Genomic DNA, 19,749 nt, shown 5'->3' with positions numbered 1-19,749 from the left:
GCAGATGATATACCAACAGTTCATAGCAGCTTAGCCATATAGCATATTTGTCCAAGTATCACGACTGTCAGTCTGTCAAATCTAATGATAAAATTACAAGAAAGGAAGATCAACAACAGCAAACAAATCGCAAAACTAGCATAAGGGTCCTGAATCGACATCACGTTATAATGCAATACAGAGTGACAGAGACCACAAATAATATATGGACGTAAATACCAAATTTTTGGATTCGAAAATATGATTAACCAACAATACAATTGTAAGTAGGCTGTTTATGTTTTCTCTATGTAAGTAAGCTGTTTATGTTTTCTTATTGGCAACGTTACGTAGCGCTCAATATGAAAATCACTGGCTGTGCTGTGTGCAGTCTGTGGCTAGTTTGCATTGTTGTCTGCCATTGTAGTGTTGGGCAGTGGCAGCTGGATGTGAACAGCGCGTAGCGTTGCGCAGTTGGAGGTGAGCCGCCAGCAGTGGTGGATGTGCGAGAGAGATGGCGGAGTTTTGTAATTTTTCATGAACTGCTGTATTTATATATGATGATATCAAGGTAAATACATTGTTTGTTCTCTATTAATATCTTTCATTTGCTAACTATCCCTATCAGTAGTTAGTGCCTTCAGTAGTTTGAATCTTTTATTTAGCTGGCAGTAGTGGCGCTCGCTGTATTGCAGTAGCTTGAGTAGCGAAGATTTTTGTGAGGTAAGTGATTTCTGAAAGGTATAGTTTACTGTTAGTCAGGGCCCATTCTTTTGTAGGGATTATTGAAAGTCAGATTGCGTTGCGCTAACAAAATATTGTGTGTCAGTTTAAGCACAGTCTTGTATAATTATTCAAAGGGGACGTTTCATATGTCGACCCTTAGCCGAGGATACCTCACTGGAATCTTCTGATTTTTTTCTTGTAGTTTGTGTAATTAGTGTAGATTTTGTTTATTGCTGGCGCGTAATTGTACAGAGAATCTCCTTTGTAGTTGCAGTCTTTCATTGTTGTACTGTAAAACAGTTGTGGCATGCATGTAGATTTGCAGCAAGTTTTTCGCAGCTGCGCTTGCAATTAACTAAACATTATTTTCAGTGCTATGTTAATGTGTTCCCCTATTTTTGCTATTCAAATTGTGCTTTTCTGTGTTATCGTGTGAAATATTGTGACAATTATGGCGTGTGAAAAACGTAATACTAGGCTCCAAAGTAAACTGAGAAATGACAGTGAAGACGAAAGCAGTGTGTTAGCGCCGCATAGTAATGAATTAACTAATGTTCAAAGTAGTAATTTGGTAATTGCGCATAGGGAAATTTAGCGGGCGGCAAACAATGGCGTAGGCAGTGAAACAATTAGTGAACAGGGAAGCATTATCGATCGATCGATCGGCAACAGCTCGCCTCAGGAATCGGGAATGACAGAACACAATATTGCAAATACTGTAGACTTAGGTTTTGGGTTCTCACCGTTTTCTCAAATGAGTCAAGACACATTTTCTGCTTGTCAAAATGTGAATGTTGCCGGTGCAACTTCACTGCCGAAAAGCACTGAGGAACATGTTTCAGACACCAGTGCATTGTTATTACAATTAATGCAACAAATGGGACAAAAGCTTGAAAAGTTAGACACAATGGAACAACACCAGAGACAAACACAGCAACAGTTAGACACAGTGGAACAAAATCTCAAAAAGTTAGACACAGTGGAACAAAATCTCAAAAAGTTAGACACTGCACTTGAACAAACACGTGAAGATTTAACCACTGAGTTACATAACATCGAATCGAAATGTCAAAAGGTCTGTAATGACGTAAAAACACAAATTTGTGAGCATTTCCAACCTATTTTTTCGCGTCATGAAAATGTATTACAGAATCACGAAGCAGCCATAAAAGAACTGCAAACTATTGTTCATGAAAATCATGAGACCTTGCAAGCTAAAATTGACTCAGTTGCATCTACCGATTCGGTTACGCAACTTGCAAGAACTCAGGAAAACTTAAAGGACACAGTATATACCCTGAAAATTGGTTCAGAAAGACACATGGAGGAAATAAGTATACTATCGGAGAAAGTAGCCGAACTTTCGGATCAGGTCACTAACTTATCTACAAAGGTAGATGATGATCTGAATGACACAAGACCCGTAGCCTTCACTGACACAGAAGAGTATGAACAAATTAGAAAATTCAAACAAAATCAAAATCAAATCAATACACAGTACAAAAGAGAAATCCGGGAAGTGCAAGATCAGTTGGCACAAGCAGTACAAGAATTACGTATTTCAGAGGACACTCGCGCCCCAATACGGGAAGAGGGACATAGAAATACGGAACAGCCACAAAATAATAACACAGCGCATTTCGGAAATTATGAAAGAAATTGGCAATGTGCACCGAATTTTGAGATTGAACAGCCGACACGACGTAACAATGACCGACATGCGACTCGCCGACATGATGATTTTGACTATAAGCTGTTCATTACTACACGTAAATTCAAAACATTTAAGAATTCCGGCTACGACATTCATCCACAAGCGTGGCTCCATCAATTCTCTCATTGTTTTCCTCCCAACTGGTCATTGGAGCACAGGTTAGAATTTATGTGTGGCTACTTAGAGAATGAACCAGCTGTAAGAATGCGATCGGTCATTCACGATTGTCACAGTGAAGGAGAATTTTACCATGCTTTCCTCTCAGCATATTGGTCTCAAGCTACACAAGACCGAGTAAAACATGGCATCATAATGATGAAACATTTCGAACAATCTGAATTCTCCAGTCTTGTGAAATATTTTGAAGACATGTTGCACAAGAATCAGTACCTGTCAAACCCATACAGCCCCTCAGAACTCATCCGCATTTGCTTAATCAAATTACCTGAACATTTACGACATATTATTTTGGCAGGACGTTGCAAAGACGACATTGAAGCTTTTCAGGGACTGTTACAAGAACTGGAAAGTGACACAGACAGTCGCGGGATGCGAAAACAGGAAAACAATCACTACAGGTCACTTCCGTCACAATTCCGTGATGACAGGAACAATAACTGGACACAACAGGTCTATTCTTACAATGCAAATCGTGACCAAAATAGACACCACCCGTACGACAACCGTTGGCAGAGTAGTAATAATTACAGGGAAAGATCACCTCTCCGTGGTAGTGACTATCACAGAGACAATCAGAGAAACAGACAATATGGGAACCAAAATAATTATTATTACGGGAGGCAGAATAACTTTAGACGCAACGGTCCAGCGCGCAGTTACGATTCCGGGAGAAATTCTTCACCACTTAACCGACAAGAAAGAAACTACAGGAACTACCGACATGACGACAGACGATGTGATCGTAACGACAGACCTGAATTGCATCAGAACTGGCGGGATTCAAACAGAGCAGGGCCTTCTCGTCACGGTGAATTTGTAGAAGTTAGGTCTCCAAACCCCAATAACGATGCGCGCCAACAAAGAGACCATAGGCAATGACTCACACCGCTGGCTGCCACAAAAAGTGCTTATGAAACTGACGATGCAGCTGCCGTAGCTAGTAATTACGTAAAAATTGAAGACATTAGGGACATCTTACTCCAAGAACACGACGTAAAACATAACAACATTGCATATCCTGTGATTCACATTACAGTAAATGACGTAAAATTTACGGCAGTACTTGACTCTGGCAGTCCCATTTCAGTAATCAGTGAAACAGCCTTTAGCAAATGCAACAAATCGAACGATTGCCCCACACTTCCGTTACGTAAGATTAAATTACAAGGTGCAATCTTTGGAAAAAGTGTAGATGTATGCCAACAAACCAACTTAGAATTCTTTTGTCAAAGCCACAGCTTCTCTATGAACTTTCTTATTGTTCCATTATTGTCGACGGAAATTATACTGGGAGTAGACTTTTTGAATGAATACAAAGCAATCTTAAACTTTCACGATGCTGAAATAACTTTAGAAAATGAAGGTAAGTCAGTAGCTTTGAAATTTGAAGATTGGTTCTCAAACCATGACGAAGAAATTAATCGTCTTTACCTCCTGTTAGACATCAGTTCGGAATTTTCGACGGAACTTGACGCTAACAATCATTCTGCAAGTACTGACAGGGATGATATCGACGGCGCATTTGACACTAATAAGTTAATTCAGAATAAAATTCAAACAATTGAGAATTGTAATGACACTGATAGGCAGGACCTTTTTGAGATTTTACAAGCACGTTCCACAGTTTTTACTCACAAAACAGGAACAATCAAGGGATTTCAATACCAATTTCGTGTTCGGGAGCATACTAAATTTTGTGTTAGACCATACGTAATTCCAGCACATTATAGGGACCGTGTTAGAACAGAAATACAATCTATGCTTGACGAGGGCATTATTGAGCCTGCAGTAAGCTCATACAACAATCCGTTACATGTTGTTGAGAAGAAAAATGGATCGATCAAGCTTGTCTTAGATTCGAGACAAATCAATACTATCATTATTCCTGAAACAGACAGGCCGCAGACGATGGAAGAACTTCTTCAAAATTTTAATGGTGTAAAAGTGTTGTCTTCCATTGATCTCAGATCCAGCTTTTATCAGATCCAACTTCATCCAGAATGTAGAAAATACACAGTTTTCCTTTGTTTCGGCGTTTGTTATCAGTTTCGGAAACTTCCTTTTGGTTTGAACATTTCTTCAGCAGCATTCATTCGCGGGCTAAATTCCATATTACCTGAATTCTTAAAACGTCACATCACCTTATATGTAGACGATATTCTGATAGCAGAAGCCACATGGGAACTACATAATCGCATCCTCAACAGTGTGTTACATATTTTTGCAGAATCTGGAATTACAGTTAACTTGGAAAAGTCTGAATTCGGTAGGTCCAAGGTGAGGTTTTTGGCACATATTATTTCTTCTGAAGGCATTCACCCGGATCCTGAAAAGTTAGAAGCAATCAGAGCCATTCCAGTTCCATCCACAAAAAGACAAGTCCGCAGTTTTCTAGGTCTCCTAATTTTTACCGTCGTTTTCTGAACATGCAAATTCTTGTTACACCAAAACTTTGTTCTCTCACTGGAAAAAATACTATTTGGAACTGGGACGAACAAGCACAGTTGGAATTCAATTCTTTGAAAGAATCGCTACTTAACGCGCCAATACTAGCTCATCCAGATCTGTCACAAGATTTCTGCCTTAGCACGGATTCTTCTAAAGTCGGTCTTGGTGCCCATTTATTTCAAGAAGCCATAGAAAATGACACTACCGTTCAGAAAACCATTGCTTTTGCTAGCCGAGTGCTAACAAAATCTGAAAAAAATTATTCCGTTACTGAATTAGAAGCTTTGGCTATCGTTTCGGCATTTAACAAATTCCGTTTCTTTCTTTCTGGTAAGCACGTAAAAGTATACAGTGATCATCGTGCATTACAATTTCTTATGTCTTCAAAATTAAATCATGACAGGTTAAAACGTTGGGCATTGTTTCTGCAAGAATTCCGCTTCACAATAGTCTACATTCCGGGCAAGGAGAACATTGTTGCGGACGCACTGTCACGCGCACCGGCTGGGCTTGGGAAAAGTAACACAGAAGGCAACCTCGAGAAAAATTTCAGTATTCTTTACATTCAGAAAGTCGCCTTTGAAAACTTCATCACCACATCTTTAAAGGACATTGCTCATGAACAAGATAAAGATACGATTTGGAAAGACATCAAGAGCAAATGGCATGAAAAGACACACACACAGATTCGGCATAATTACCTGGTTAGAAACAACATACTCTTCAAATGCTGCACTGTTGATGACAAGCTATGGGTACTTTGCATTCCAGACGATTTTGTTAATAAGCTCATTTGGTACATTCATTTCAGCTACGCACATTTTGGTCCACGAAAATGTTATCATATTCTTCGAACGACTTGTTATTTTAACAATATGGAAAAGAGAATTCGAAGAGTCTTGTCTGTTTGTAAACTTTGTCAAAAGGCGAAACCATCTATTGTCTCACATCGTGCTCCGTTATTTCCTATTATTCCTTCTAAATTAAAAGAATTTGCTGCTGTTGATCTCTTGGGACCGCTTGTCAGAACATCTAATGGATTTTCGTACGTTTTAGTCGCTGTTGAACTTACTTCAAAATTTGTTTCTTTCACTCCATTACGTAAAGCCACTGGACGATCTGTATCCAACGCCTTTGTTAAAAATTTCTTACGTGAAGTTGGACACGTTAGCAAAGTCATTTCAGATAACGGACCTCAATTCAGATCTGCTGTTTGGTCACGCATGCTTCGGAATCATAAAATCAAACCAATTTTTATTTCATTGTACTCACCACATTGTAACCCGTCTGAACGGATTATGAAAGAAATCAATAAGCTTTGCAGACTTTATTGTCACAGAAAGCATCATCATTGGGACAGATATTTACACTTATTTCAAAATGTGCTGAATGAAATGCCTCATGATTCCACTGCTTTACCACCTACTCTTGTACTAAAGAATGAAGAACCACCGAACAGAATCAGAGAGCTTGTACCTTTCCCAAATACATGTAAACTTCGACACAAAGACATAATTGATTTGGCTCTTAAAAATATAAAATCTGCAGCAGACAAAAGGAGAAAACTACACGGTAAAGCAAATGCAAAGAAATTGTATATTGGTCAGAAAGTTCTCATTAAAGCTCATTCATTGTCACATAAGAAGAAGCACTTGAGTCACAAATTCTTTCTAGTTTACAATGGACCTTATAGAATCCGACGTATACCACATGATAATTGCGTTGAAGTTGAAACTCTGCGTACTAGGAAGAGTAAAGGTTTACACCACATTTCACATGTAAAACCGTTTATTGAAAGATAATCTGCTTTTTAACTTTGTCTTTGCCATATAACTTTTCACTTTACATTACTAGTATGCTGTGTCAGACTTAAGAAACTGTTAACATACAACAATGTTTGAAGTTAAATATCCAGTCTAGAACCTAGGGAACATTTTTAAACAGAAATTACGAATGCATTGTTATAGTGAACAGATGACACAGTGTTGTATTTGTACATTCTTGCTTGTTAGTGGCACGATTACGTAACGACCATAAGGCTCACATACTTAAAACATTTACTGGTACTGCTAATGAGATTTTAATGCAACATTTTGGTTTACTTGAAAATATATTCTGGATTTAAAGTACTTCCTGTGAGATACCAGATGACACAGTGGTTAGTTTATGTGACAGCTACACGATTTTATCACGACGCTACTAATGAGTGAAATTTACAATGTTGCTTTTGCGGTGTTTCTGTTTTATATCTGCACAGTTTTTCTGTTTTATTCTGGAAAGTAAAACATGTTTTAGTAGTAACTTTTGTAGTATAGCTACAATGAGACAGGGTTTTCCGTAGCACAACAATACGTTACAGCACAGTACGTTCTTCACCACAACAATAAGCGTAATAACTAAGATATCTATACGCAAAGCATTTCACTTTCGTTTATCATGAGGTAAGTACATTGTCTTCTGCAGAACTTAGCTTTCGGAGGACGATAACTACGACACTTCCACAGAGATTATCTTACAGCAAGACGCATATTTAGCGCTACAGGACACGTATTTGAGTGATTAATTTTGTACTTAAAACATTTATTTTTAAAGATTTTTGAATTACAAAGAAAGTTTTCCGTGATACATTTCATTCCATTGCTGTAATCTGTAACACCTGAGGGTATAATTACAATAATCCTCAGGGGGGTACACGCTTACTTTGTGTACCATGTGTGTGGCAACCACAAGGAACCCTAGCTAATATGGTATTTGCTTATACAACTTTACACATCGGTACCATATTTCTCTAACACAGAATTACACAGCTATCTGATTATTTGACAGAGAAACAAACATTCTTTTTACTACGTCAGTGACAGATGTTTACGCAATTACAGAGTTGGATTACTTCACACTTATGAAATTGTATTTTGTCTGTACTGTGTGAACTGTTCATATTTTTTTGGACCCATTGTGATACTATGAGAGCTTTGAATGATGTATTTGGTATGAGATCATGATTTTTAAAGTACGTTTGAGGTAGGTGACACTATTTAAATGAGCAGAGAATTCTTTTTAGGCTTTGAAATTATTGGAGGAAGCTACGACGATTGTGAGAATTGACTGAGATGTTATGATATTATTACGACGACGATGTGTACTATGCAGTTGAGATATGTTTATGATCAATAAGATGAGGCTACCGTATATGAGGAATAAGAAGTATGTTGGAAACCAAGAATCGTGCTTTAAGAGTTATGAAATGTGCGTAAATGCGTGACTGTATCACAATGCTGACGAATATTTTATTTGGACACTTATATTTATAGAATTTTCTTTCTACAGATTTGCAACGCTAATTCTTGACCTGTGAAATATTTTTATGTGAGACTGTCACTGTAGCGGAAACTGCTGTCGTAAATATTTCTGTAAGAAAGTTAAGTGACCACCTGCACGTAATGCGTTGCGGGCACCCACCTGGGCGACAGCCGCCCGAAAAAAAGCCATTAGCCTTTCAGCGGCACAGGTAGAAAAAAAAGGGGAGGCCATTATACTCGCTATTGACATTTCCTTGTTGAAAGCATACTGTGGAGCTCGTAATTTATGATATTTACTGAAATGCATAATGAAATGACGAGAAATATTTTTACATCTGCACACCTGATTATGACAAGCGTCTTTCTACGAGAGTTGAGAGAATTTCTACTAACTTATGAAATGTCACATGACTATTGAATGATATTTTTATGCTTTGGTTTGCGTAATTGCTTATTTCATTTGATACCTGTTTTCCAGCTGTGTTACAGCATTAGTTTTATAAAATAAACTTAGATGCATTTGCTAATGTGAACACTTTCTGTCAACTGATCTATTAAATGATAATTTTGTAATCCACATTCTTTAAAAAAAGGAGCACTTGGAAAGGAAAGTACAATAAGAAGGGACTAGAAACAGTAACTGGACACATAATTTTCTTTTCAAGTTCATGGTAATATTTTTTTTATAATAAGTTGTTGTGGTGCACCACTTTAATTTACATAGACACTAAGATGTGAATATACACTTCCCTTATCTGCATTGTTGTTTTTACTGTAATATCTTTTCTGCTTGAGCTTTGTCATGTATAGATATAAGTTTTATATTTTTTATGTTTGCTGCTGCTGTTTGCCAGGCATAGTGCTACTGAATTTTAAATTGTGTTACTCTGTTAAGCTAGTTTTACTACTGACTTATTTTTCTTGTTACTGTACATTGGCTCATATTAGTTGTAATGTTGCATTGCTTGGTAATTTATATTTACTGTAGCTTGCTTTGCAATTTTCCATTTTTTTTGCATTGCTGTTTGTGTTAATTTGTTATGTGCTGCTGCATTGCCTCGTCCCTTAGTTTAGTATCTGAGCTCAGTAGATTTAAGTTAGCTTAAGAGGAGACTATATAAGAATCTAACTATTATAAATTTATAAGAAATGCATTGAGAAGCTATCAGAAAATGGTCTGGCAAAATAAAAAGGATACTGTACAGTGGAGAAAAACTATTATTGACAGAGGATGTGAACAGAATACAGAAAGCAGAGAGAAAAACTATTTTTGACAGAGGATGTGAACAAAATACAGAAGGCAGGCTTAGATAGGACTTTTGGGAATAATGATGAATGAAGGGAGATCTCCAAGAAGCAAAGAAAGTTTTGTTTCCAAAATACTGCAATGAAACAAACCCTGTCCTTTCCTTTTGTGTTATCCCACTATGTGTATGGGTACCCTTGTGTGTATATATTCTTCCTGTCTTTATATGTTTACCTCATCAGACTTATGCTGTAGAATTTTTCTCATACTCAGCTACATGAACTATGATGAGGAATACTGTTATCCTCAAATATAATTTGCATTAATAATATGTTATTTACTTTGTAAAGATGTTAGACATTATTAATTCTGTTTTGTTTTAATGCTCATGTGTAAAGTTGATGTTTCGAAAGTTATTCTGATCTTTTATGTATGTACTCATGTCATAATTCCTGGAACACTGACGTATATGTTATTTCGATTCTTTTGTAAAGCTTTTTACTACAAATGTTCTCTGTATTGTTATGTTCTTTAATGATGTATTTTGTACCTTTGTTATTGTATTTTTATGTTATCAAATTGTAATTGTTACCAGTTCTTCAAATTAAGTATCATTTCACTGCACACGTTTCTGTTGGCCATAATATATGCACAGTATGTGAGAAGTTGGGACTGTTAGTGTTTGCACGTGTGTTAATAATTCAGCAAGGGACTGGATAACAGACAGCATTGCTGGTTCTAAGGACAATTTCAAAAACTTTGTGAGTGCACAAGTTGTGGTTTATGGACTTGCTATATTGTCCGCAAGACTCTTCGATGGTGATTGTGCACCTGCACAGTCGCAACAGATGGGTGCTGGCGTCTCTACAAGGACTACAGTGGGTCTGCATCTTTGATGACCCACCAGTACCATTATCTCTACAAGGACTACAGTGGGTCTACATCTTTGATGATGCATCAATACCATTATTTCTACAAGGACTGCAGTGGGTCTGCACCTCTGGTGGCCCACCAATACCACAATCTCTACCAGGACTCCAGTGGGTCTGCTCTGTGATGACCTACCTACCAATATTCTTCAAAACTCCGAATGACTCTGCTGTGGGTTTGCTCCATTGTGGCCCATTCCCTGTCAGCATGTCAAGAGTCAGCACTGTCTTTCCGTTGGAAGGACATCACTACTTCTTCAAGACTGCATGGAAATCCACTACTTCTGTGTGCAATTTCTTTTACTAATGAGACTTTGCGAAAAAAAACTGTAATTACTATTATGATGAATGATCAGGACTATCTTTATGGACTGTGAGAAAATTTTAGCTTTTCACAAACATTGTATCAATAAGTGTGTGCATTTGATTTCTTTGTTATTGTAATTATGAAAAATTTTATCAAATCATTATTGGCCACTGCCCAAAAAAAATTTGTAAAATTTTTTGTGGGGAGCATGGGGGCTATGTAAGTAGGCTGTTTATGTTTCCTCTATGTAAGTAGGCTGTTTATGTTTTCTTATTGGCAACGTTACGTAGCGCTCAATATGAAAATCACTGGTTGTGCTGTGTGCAGTCTGTGGCTAGTTTGCATTGTTGTCTGCCATTGTAGTGTTGGGCAGTGGCAGCTGGATGTGAACAGCGCGTAGCGTTGCGCAGTTGGAGGTGAGCCGCCAGCAGTGGTGGATGTGGCGAGAGAGATGGCGGAGTTTTGTAATTTTTCATGAACTGCTGTATTTATATATGATGATATCAAGGTAAATACATTGTTTGTTCTCTATTAATGTCTTTCATTTGCTAACTATCCCTATCAGTAGTTAGTGCCTTCAGTAGTTTGAATCTTTTATTTAGCTGGCAGTAGTGGCGCTCGCTGTATTGCAGTAGCTTGAGTAGCGAAGATTTTTGTGAGGTAAGTGATTTCTGAAAGGTATAGTTTACTGTTAGTCAGGGCCCATTCTTTTGTAGGGATTATTGAAAGTCAGATTGCGTTGCGCTAACAAAATATTGTGTGTCAGTTTAAGCACAGTCTTGTATAATTGTTCAAAGGGGACGTTTCACAATGAAACTAAAATATTATTTAGCTTTCGCAGATGGTCTTTAGAAGGCATGTTCATTTCATTGATCATTGTTGACTGTAAAAGAAAATCAAACACCTGTCCTATAATATGTAGAGGAGGACTTTTCAGGAAGTAAGCTCAATGTACAGAGCATATATAAGCGTAAAACTAGGTAGTCACAAAGAAATTGCTACATTTTTGGACGCAAATATAAAACCTTTGATAAACTATGCATCACAAAATTTCGCAATATTTTAGGCCGAAAATGTAAAACTTGCAAAGAAGTCAACACCTCCATCTGACGATGGTCACGAGCCCGAAAACAGTAATGGTAAAATAAAATCATTTCAAAATACTTGCAGCTGGTTTCACTATTTCCTACACCCTAAGTTACGAAAAAAGCTGCGATGTTCTCCAACCAAAGTGAATAAACTAACAACAGTGGTGTCTTACAATAAATGACTACTGACGTACAGATTATGCAGTTGGGTGTTACAGATAATGCAGTTGCTCCAAAGTAAGAAAAGTTTCATGTTTTCAATAAAAGTAGGATTGTGTAACTAATACTATGTAACGAATAAGAGTAGAAGTGTTGCCCTGCTTTGTAATAAAGTATTAATACCACAATAAGATTATGTAAAGGACTAGATTCTATGTCTACAGTATGTAATTATAAATCTGTATCATGAAGGAAAAGATTCTTAGAAATATAAACACTAACATCATAACAACTGCAGAGAAAAGAGTCAAACAACGCAGTTTCCCATTTAAATTATCGAAAAGGTTGTGAAATCATTTATTTAGAGAATGAGTAATGGAAAGCTACACTCTGAAGAGCAAGCAAAACGTTACATTTGAGATAATAATATGACGAATGCTGGAGTGAATGTAGAAAAGAAACTGGAATAGTTTTTCCATTGAGAGGAAGTTTTCACTTTTCAGAGGATGATTCACTATACTATCTGACTGCGGAAGTATCAACGATAACCGATAAAGATAACGGAATCATTTTCATTTAATTCACGATTTTTTTTTTCTGTAGACGACACAGTCCTCTGAGATTATATGATGATGACCACTTCTCTTGCTGAAACAACGGTTCAGCTAAACTAGTTTACAATACAGACTTCTCATGTCTCTTCTGATGAGTTTCAGATCTAGTTAGGCACATTACGTATATGTCTTTTCGTTTGCATGAATGTGAAAATTGTTTAACAATTTTTGAATTTTACGCATCTCACAGTGATACATTTGATTTTTGACGCATGTTTTCCCGTATTTTTTGCATCTGAATCCCTATATCGTCGTTAACGAGTCATTATTTAAAGATCGTTTCCGACTTGGTCTGGCTTGTTTATATACTGGAATTTTCAGAATTCCTATTACAGTCATCTATGGATTGAGAGGGGAATTAGCAGATGAAGTTTTGATAAGAAACGCATCTTGGGAAATGTACTGTTTGGATGTAAAGTCTGAATCTACCGCTTCGCGTTACGCACGCAACTGAGACAATGATGTCTGACATGTGTGCCCTATAGGACCTCATGCACGGGCAATTCGTTGTCGGGTTCCCTTCTACGTAGGAAGGACCTCTTGTTCAAAATCTAAAATACGGTGCGTCCGTGGAGCACCACAGTCAACGCACTTATGACGACTGTACCAGTTTTTCGCAGCCGTTGTTACAATTGGGCGGATTCAATTGATACAATTGGACAATTGTAGGATTCCAAAAGGAAGTGATTATTACATTTTTAATACTTATCACGAAAATATAAACCTTAGCACTGAGACACATCAAGAGATTGGTCTTGATATCTAGACTGAGTATTTGCTGTTTATCGTATGTTATAGAGGTGCATGCTGCTTAAGAACACCATTCAAGGACGTCTACAAGACATGGAAGCAGCATGTCTTATGACATACGTTGCCAGTAGGAAATGGTCGGGGGAAGGGGGTGGGGGGGGGAGTGGGGCGGCTCCGGGAGGTGTACGAGAGCTAATTAGAGGTAAAGCTGGCAACTTTATATATTAATTGGATTTTAAGTAGGAAACTTTCTTACAAATCCATAAATATTGGTGTGTATGATGAGCAGAGCTATTTGCGAGTTCTGGCAGTATGTACAGGAAGTGATAAACTGACAAATGACGTCCGCATGGCCAGATAGTGGAGTTGCAGTAAAGTGCAACATTAAGAAGATTAGGCTTGGATAAATTGAAACAACTGGATGCTGCTAGGCAACGACTAACAACACAAAACGGCCCAAGAAATTCAACAATAAATAAATAAATAGCTTCGATAGATGAAATAGTGATGTCAGCAGAGGAAAAACAGAGTTGATGCAGGGGTAAAGCTGGTAAGGAAGAAGAAAATAAGAATGCTGGTGAACTGCTATGGACTGCATAGTGAATTTATTATCACTGCCAAGACAGATAAAAAGTCAACTCCCACAACTATAGTGCTATTATATATCCCTACTAGCATTACACATGATGAAGTGACTGAAATAATGTATGATGAGAAAAATAAATTACTCAATACGTCCAAATGAAAGAAATTTAGAATTCGATGGGTGCCTGCGTTCACTAATATGAATAGAAAGAGGAGGAATGTTAAAAGGACCTGTAACTAGACAGAGAAATGATAGGGAGCATATTTTAATCATTACTAACAATTGATTAATGATTCTATAAGCGGAATAAAGCTGACGACAACGGAAAGTGTCAGATAGAATGTATATAGCGGAAAACCGAACTATAGTAGGGAGTTTAGCTGAGAAACCGAAAATTTTGAGAATTGAAAGGGTCCATTGGTCAGTTGCGAGTGAAATAGGTGAGAAATACAGCACAAGACGAAATGTGAAGGCACAGCGGAAAAATTAGATAAAAAGTCTGTGAACCATAAAAGTGTTTAAATAACCCAGGTCATACTAAATTTAATTGATGAAACTCGGAAATAGAAATTTGCAGCAAAAGAAACAAGCGGAATGTCGTTTGAACACCAAAATATTGATACTGACAGAAAAATCAAACTGTCTAAAAAAAAAAAATAATAATTCAAATGTGTGTGAAATCTTATTGGACTTAACTGCTAAGGTTATCGGTCCCTAAGCTTACACACTATTTAATATAAAGTAACGTAAGGACAAACACATACACCCGTGCCCGAGGGAGGATTCGAACCTCCGCCGTGACCGCCATGACTGCAGCACCTAAGACCGCTCGGCTAATCCCGCGCGGCTCAAGTTGTCAACGTAGCGATTTTTGGGGGGAGTAATACGACACTACAGAAGCATGTAAGACTTCAGGGAAGCTATATATCGTGTATGAGAGAATTAAGAAAAACATTAGGAAAGAACGAAAGCAGCTGTATGAATTTGAAGCGTTTGTAAGGTAAATCAGTACTAAACGCTGAGGACAAGAACTAAAGCTTGCTGGAATATGTTGAATAGTTATACAAATGAAAGAAACTTGACGACAATATTTTGGAAAGGGAGGAGATGGCGAGCTATAATGCAAGAATTTGATAGAGAACACTACAAGAATTTGAAATAAAACTCAAAATTTTGCATCCAAACAATGCACCTGTAATAACCGACTTTACCCTCAGAATAATTAAGATCTTTGTGGGAATTAACCATGATTAAGCTGTTCCATCTAACATGTATAATATACGATATATCCTCAACCTACACGAAAAATGTAATAATCCCATTACCAAAGCAGATTAGCCGATAACTGTTTTTATTTTTAATATGCTGGATACGTAATGTTGTAGTGACGGCTATTATTCAGTATGTAACACATGCCTTATTAATGTTTTTGTCCTCTGAATTTTGAAAAATGTGGTTATGGACTGATGTGACTGTAGCTGGATAAAATTAGTGTTTCTAAAAACCTTAAATTCCAGCATTCTTAAAGCTACAACCTCCGAATGTTAACCGCTGAATTACACAATGATAAATCACACCGATTTTTCCACTGAAATCTCGCATTAATCAAAATCGTCCACCGACTCTGAATTCTTTTAGCAAGATTAAAATTTTTACTTTAATGATGCTTGATTTGACATTGGATAGTAACAGTTCTTAATCTGAGAGAGAGAGAGAGAGACAGAGAGAGAGAGAGAGAGGGGGAAGGAGAAAAGAAACTGAACTGTCGGCTAACTTTAAAGGTCGTTATTATCATAAGTATTGTAAAGAGTCAAGAAACTGCTCCTTTTTCCACTTAGTGTGTCTCTGTAAGATTTTTCTAGTTAGTTAAGCCCTAGCCAGCGCTATCTGATAGACCATTATATTTGCTTCAAAAATATAGCAGAGTAACTGTCTGCGTAAAAGGAAATAATTTTTATTTTCTTACTGACAAAGAATTGTCCCTGAAAGATTCTGTACATGTACATGAAGATATAAAATAGAAAAATGTTTCAAGCTTCTGATTCAATTTTAAAATGGAATTGCGTCTGACTGCTCTGAGTAATGATGTCCTTTGGTGTTGCATCAAATTAAATATTTGTCATATTCAAAGAAATACTCCAATCTCAAAATTGCACTAGTGTTAAAAAAATAGATCTCTTTTCGTCTGAGACTAACTTTTTAGTGGCAGTCATACAAAAGTATCTTATAATCCCAATAACTCTGTGGGGGTGAATATTATGTAATTTCCCCCCTTTTAACTCTACCTTCGACCCCCCACCCCCCCACCGTATACACACACAAAAATAACACCATTGTAAACGTCTGAGAAGCAAACCACTTTCGTACTCCTACCTTACCACGTATTAACAAAAACGTCCAGAATACGACGCATTCCTGTGCCCATTGCGCTGGCTAGGGCTTAACTAACTAGAAAAATCTTACAGAGACACTCTAAGTGGAAAAAGGAGCAGTTTCTTGACTCTTTACAACACTTATGATAATAACGAGCTTTAAAGTTAGCCGACAGTTCAGTTTCTTTTCTCCTTCCCCCTCTCTCTCTCTCTCTCTCTCTCTCTCTCTCTCTCTCTCTTTTTCCCTTCTTGCGGCGAGAGAAGGAGTTGACACCCGTCAGCGTTTGTGGTCCATGTTGCTGTTGGTATATAACTCTGCTACAGCGAAAGGTCCCTCAAATGGTGCAACGTTCTTGCTTAGTAACATTACAGTCTCAATTAATATACATTAGAAGGTGCAGCTCTTCACAAAAAATTAATCAGCGGCTCAACATTCTAGTGGGTGGAAATGTGAAAAAGAAACATTAACTGACATCCATATATCGAAATGGTATCTTACAGAATATTGGGGGTTACTAAAGCGAATTACGTTCTCGCAGAAAAATATGAATTAACTTAGAAGACAGATAGGAAAAAAAACGGAAGTATGTTTTATTAGTACTATTTGTGGAATTTGAAAAAGCTTTTATCAAATTTTGATTCGAATGCACTCATTGGAACCAGAAAGTAAAAAGATACAGTGCCCGAATGAAAGACTACTTATTGCTTGTGCAGAGATCTGACTACACTTAGTAATGGCAAAAGAGACGAAAGACGAGCAATACATGAAAAGGACGTACAACAGACTTGTAGCCTATCGCCTATTTATTCAATTTGAATATTCAGAAAGCAGTAAAAAAACTAGAATAAATACGGAAAGGGCATTGAAGTTTGCTTTATGAAGGCAGACACACTTTGTACGTACACCCGGCAGTATAAAGTAGCAGTCACAGCCCTGCGCCCATGTTCCTCTAGGTGGGAACTAGGAATGTAAGTAAGTGGTACATAGAAAGAAGAGTAAATGGAAATAATTCTGACATTTTCTGACGAAAAGTGGGTCGCGAAAAGTGGTGCCTCAACTCACGCTTGAAACGAGCAAATGTATATGGACGAAATCAGAGACTATTCCGATGGTCGGTTAGTTACAATGACCATCGAACGAGCTAGCCTTCACCGTGACACAGTGATAGCACAAGCAAGTTCGTAAGTGCTCACCAGGGACCTATTTCGAACATTTATCTGCTGCCGCCTTAACTCTCTGCCATAATGCCTCATTTTGCAAAGGCTCCGGAGCCGTGGAGCATCCCAAAGCTCCCATACGGTGCACGTCTGAAGCTTATCCTCGACGTGATAAACAGCGGCTGTAGTGCCCCTGCTACGTAATGGTGCCGTGCGAGCATGTCTGCGTTGTGCTGCACTGCCCCCCAGGCGCTCGGCAATCATTGTATTGTCCTGCGACAACAGCGCACCGGCGTTCCGACGCCTCATAACCTCTGATAGCACGCGCGGCTCCTCGCCTCACGCACTGCTGTGCACGCCACCCGCTACACAGGTTCGCAGCCAAAAGCGTCTGCTGTTGCTAGCGCAGCTGTTGCTAAATTACGATGCCGGAATCGTGTTGCAGTTTAAACTGATACCTCCGTCCACCTATGGTGTCTCGTTTTCACTCTAATTTTGTGAAGAAACGACTCTTTTTGGATTAATTGTAACAAATTTGAATTGTAAAAGTGCTGTCCAACTCGAGGATGTATACAGGGTAGTCGGCTGCCCCTATCTACGGGTTTTGCGCAACCCGCAACGCCTTCGAAAACAGCGTACGAAATTTTCATATTCTCTCGCTCGCTACACCCAAACTATTAGTCGTACAGAAAAACTAAACAGGACTTTTTCGTAGAAAATATCATGTAGTTGAATACGTTTCCGATGGAGGGCACGATTATCGCGTTATTCAAGAAAAAAGTGTCCTATCCTACGACTTTCTTCAGTAATTCGAAAAAATTAAAACGTATTCCAATGCAAAATTTGAGTACATTAAGCTTCCTACAAGATGGTCGTGTTCATTTTTTTCTGTGTGACTAATAGTTGATGCTTTGTGGGAGATAGAGAATACTAAAATCCTACTCGTGGTATCTGAAGGTATTGCGGACTACATAATATCCATAGGGAGGTACAACTGAATCACCTTGTATAGTCGGCATAACGACAAACTAGTAGATAATACTGTAGTGAATTGAAACTATCGAGATTTCTCAACAAAACTCGTATGTGAAATAAAATATTTCTGCAGAGCAGTAATGTTTGTTACTTCGTCAATAAAGAAGATACATGATAAATCTGGTGTAGTTTCTCCTAATGCACCAGCACAAATCTTAACATGATTTTCGAAATGGTTTACTTGTAGCTCTTTATAGAGAGGTTATGGTACAGGTGGAACATATGATGGTGGAGGAAGAATTGTACACTTGGCTCACTCTCGCGGCTTTCCTGTGTGATTGCATGGGAACTAATATGTGGATGTACAAGACTAAGATGATTCACTTCACAGTCTTCTCCAGCCATTCGACTGGTGGCGTTACGTTTTACATGCGTCACACTTTCTTTCCATGTAATTTGTTGAAGACATTCATAAATAATTATCGAGATGGTTTGACATTTAGACAGATATCATGCAGAGGACAGAGCTCAACGAAAATAAGTTTTACTAAATTTCTCACACACCATGAAGATGCAGTCGTTTTAAGCATTGATAAATGATACTTCCCACAATCTCGTTTTTCTTGATCTCTTGTAGCTGTTGTGGTCTCCAGTCCGAAGATTGGTTTGGTACAGCTGGCAACACCACTCTATGCTGTGCAGTCCTCTTCATCTACAAATAGCTTCTACAAACTGCATGCACTTAAACCTGCTTACTGTATTCACCTCTTGGTGTCTCGTTACTATTTTTACCCACCACACTTCCATCTGATATAAATTTGACTATTTCGTGGTCTCATGGAAAGAGTCCCATCAACTGAGCCCTTCTTTTAACCAAGTGAAGCAACAAATTTTTCTATTCTGATTAATTCTCTTCAATACACAATCATTACTTTTGCTATCTACCCACCTAATCTTCAGCATTCTTCTGCAGCACTACATTTCAAAAGCTTCTATTCTCCGCTTGTCTGAATTGCGTATCATTCCCATTTCACTTCTGTACAAGGCTACACTACAGACAAATACATTCAGAAAAGGGTTCCTAACCCTGAAATTTATATCTGGTGTTAACAAATTTCTCTTCCTCAATAATGCTTTTTTTGCCATCACCAGTATGCGTTTTATATTCTTTACTTTCGACATTATCAGTCGTGGCAAAACATGTATACTACTTTTAGTG

Source organism: Schistocerca serialis, chromosome 4 (genome assembly GCF_023864345.2).
Source record: "Schistocerca serialis cubense isolate TAMUIC-IGC-003099 chromosome 4, iqSchSeri2.2, whole genome shotgun sequence".
Classification (NCBI taxonomy): domain Eukaryota; kingdom Metazoa; phylum Arthropoda; class Insecta; order Orthoptera; family Acrididae; genus Schistocerca; species Schistocerca serialis.
Note: the sequence above shows the minus strand (reverse complement) of the source record.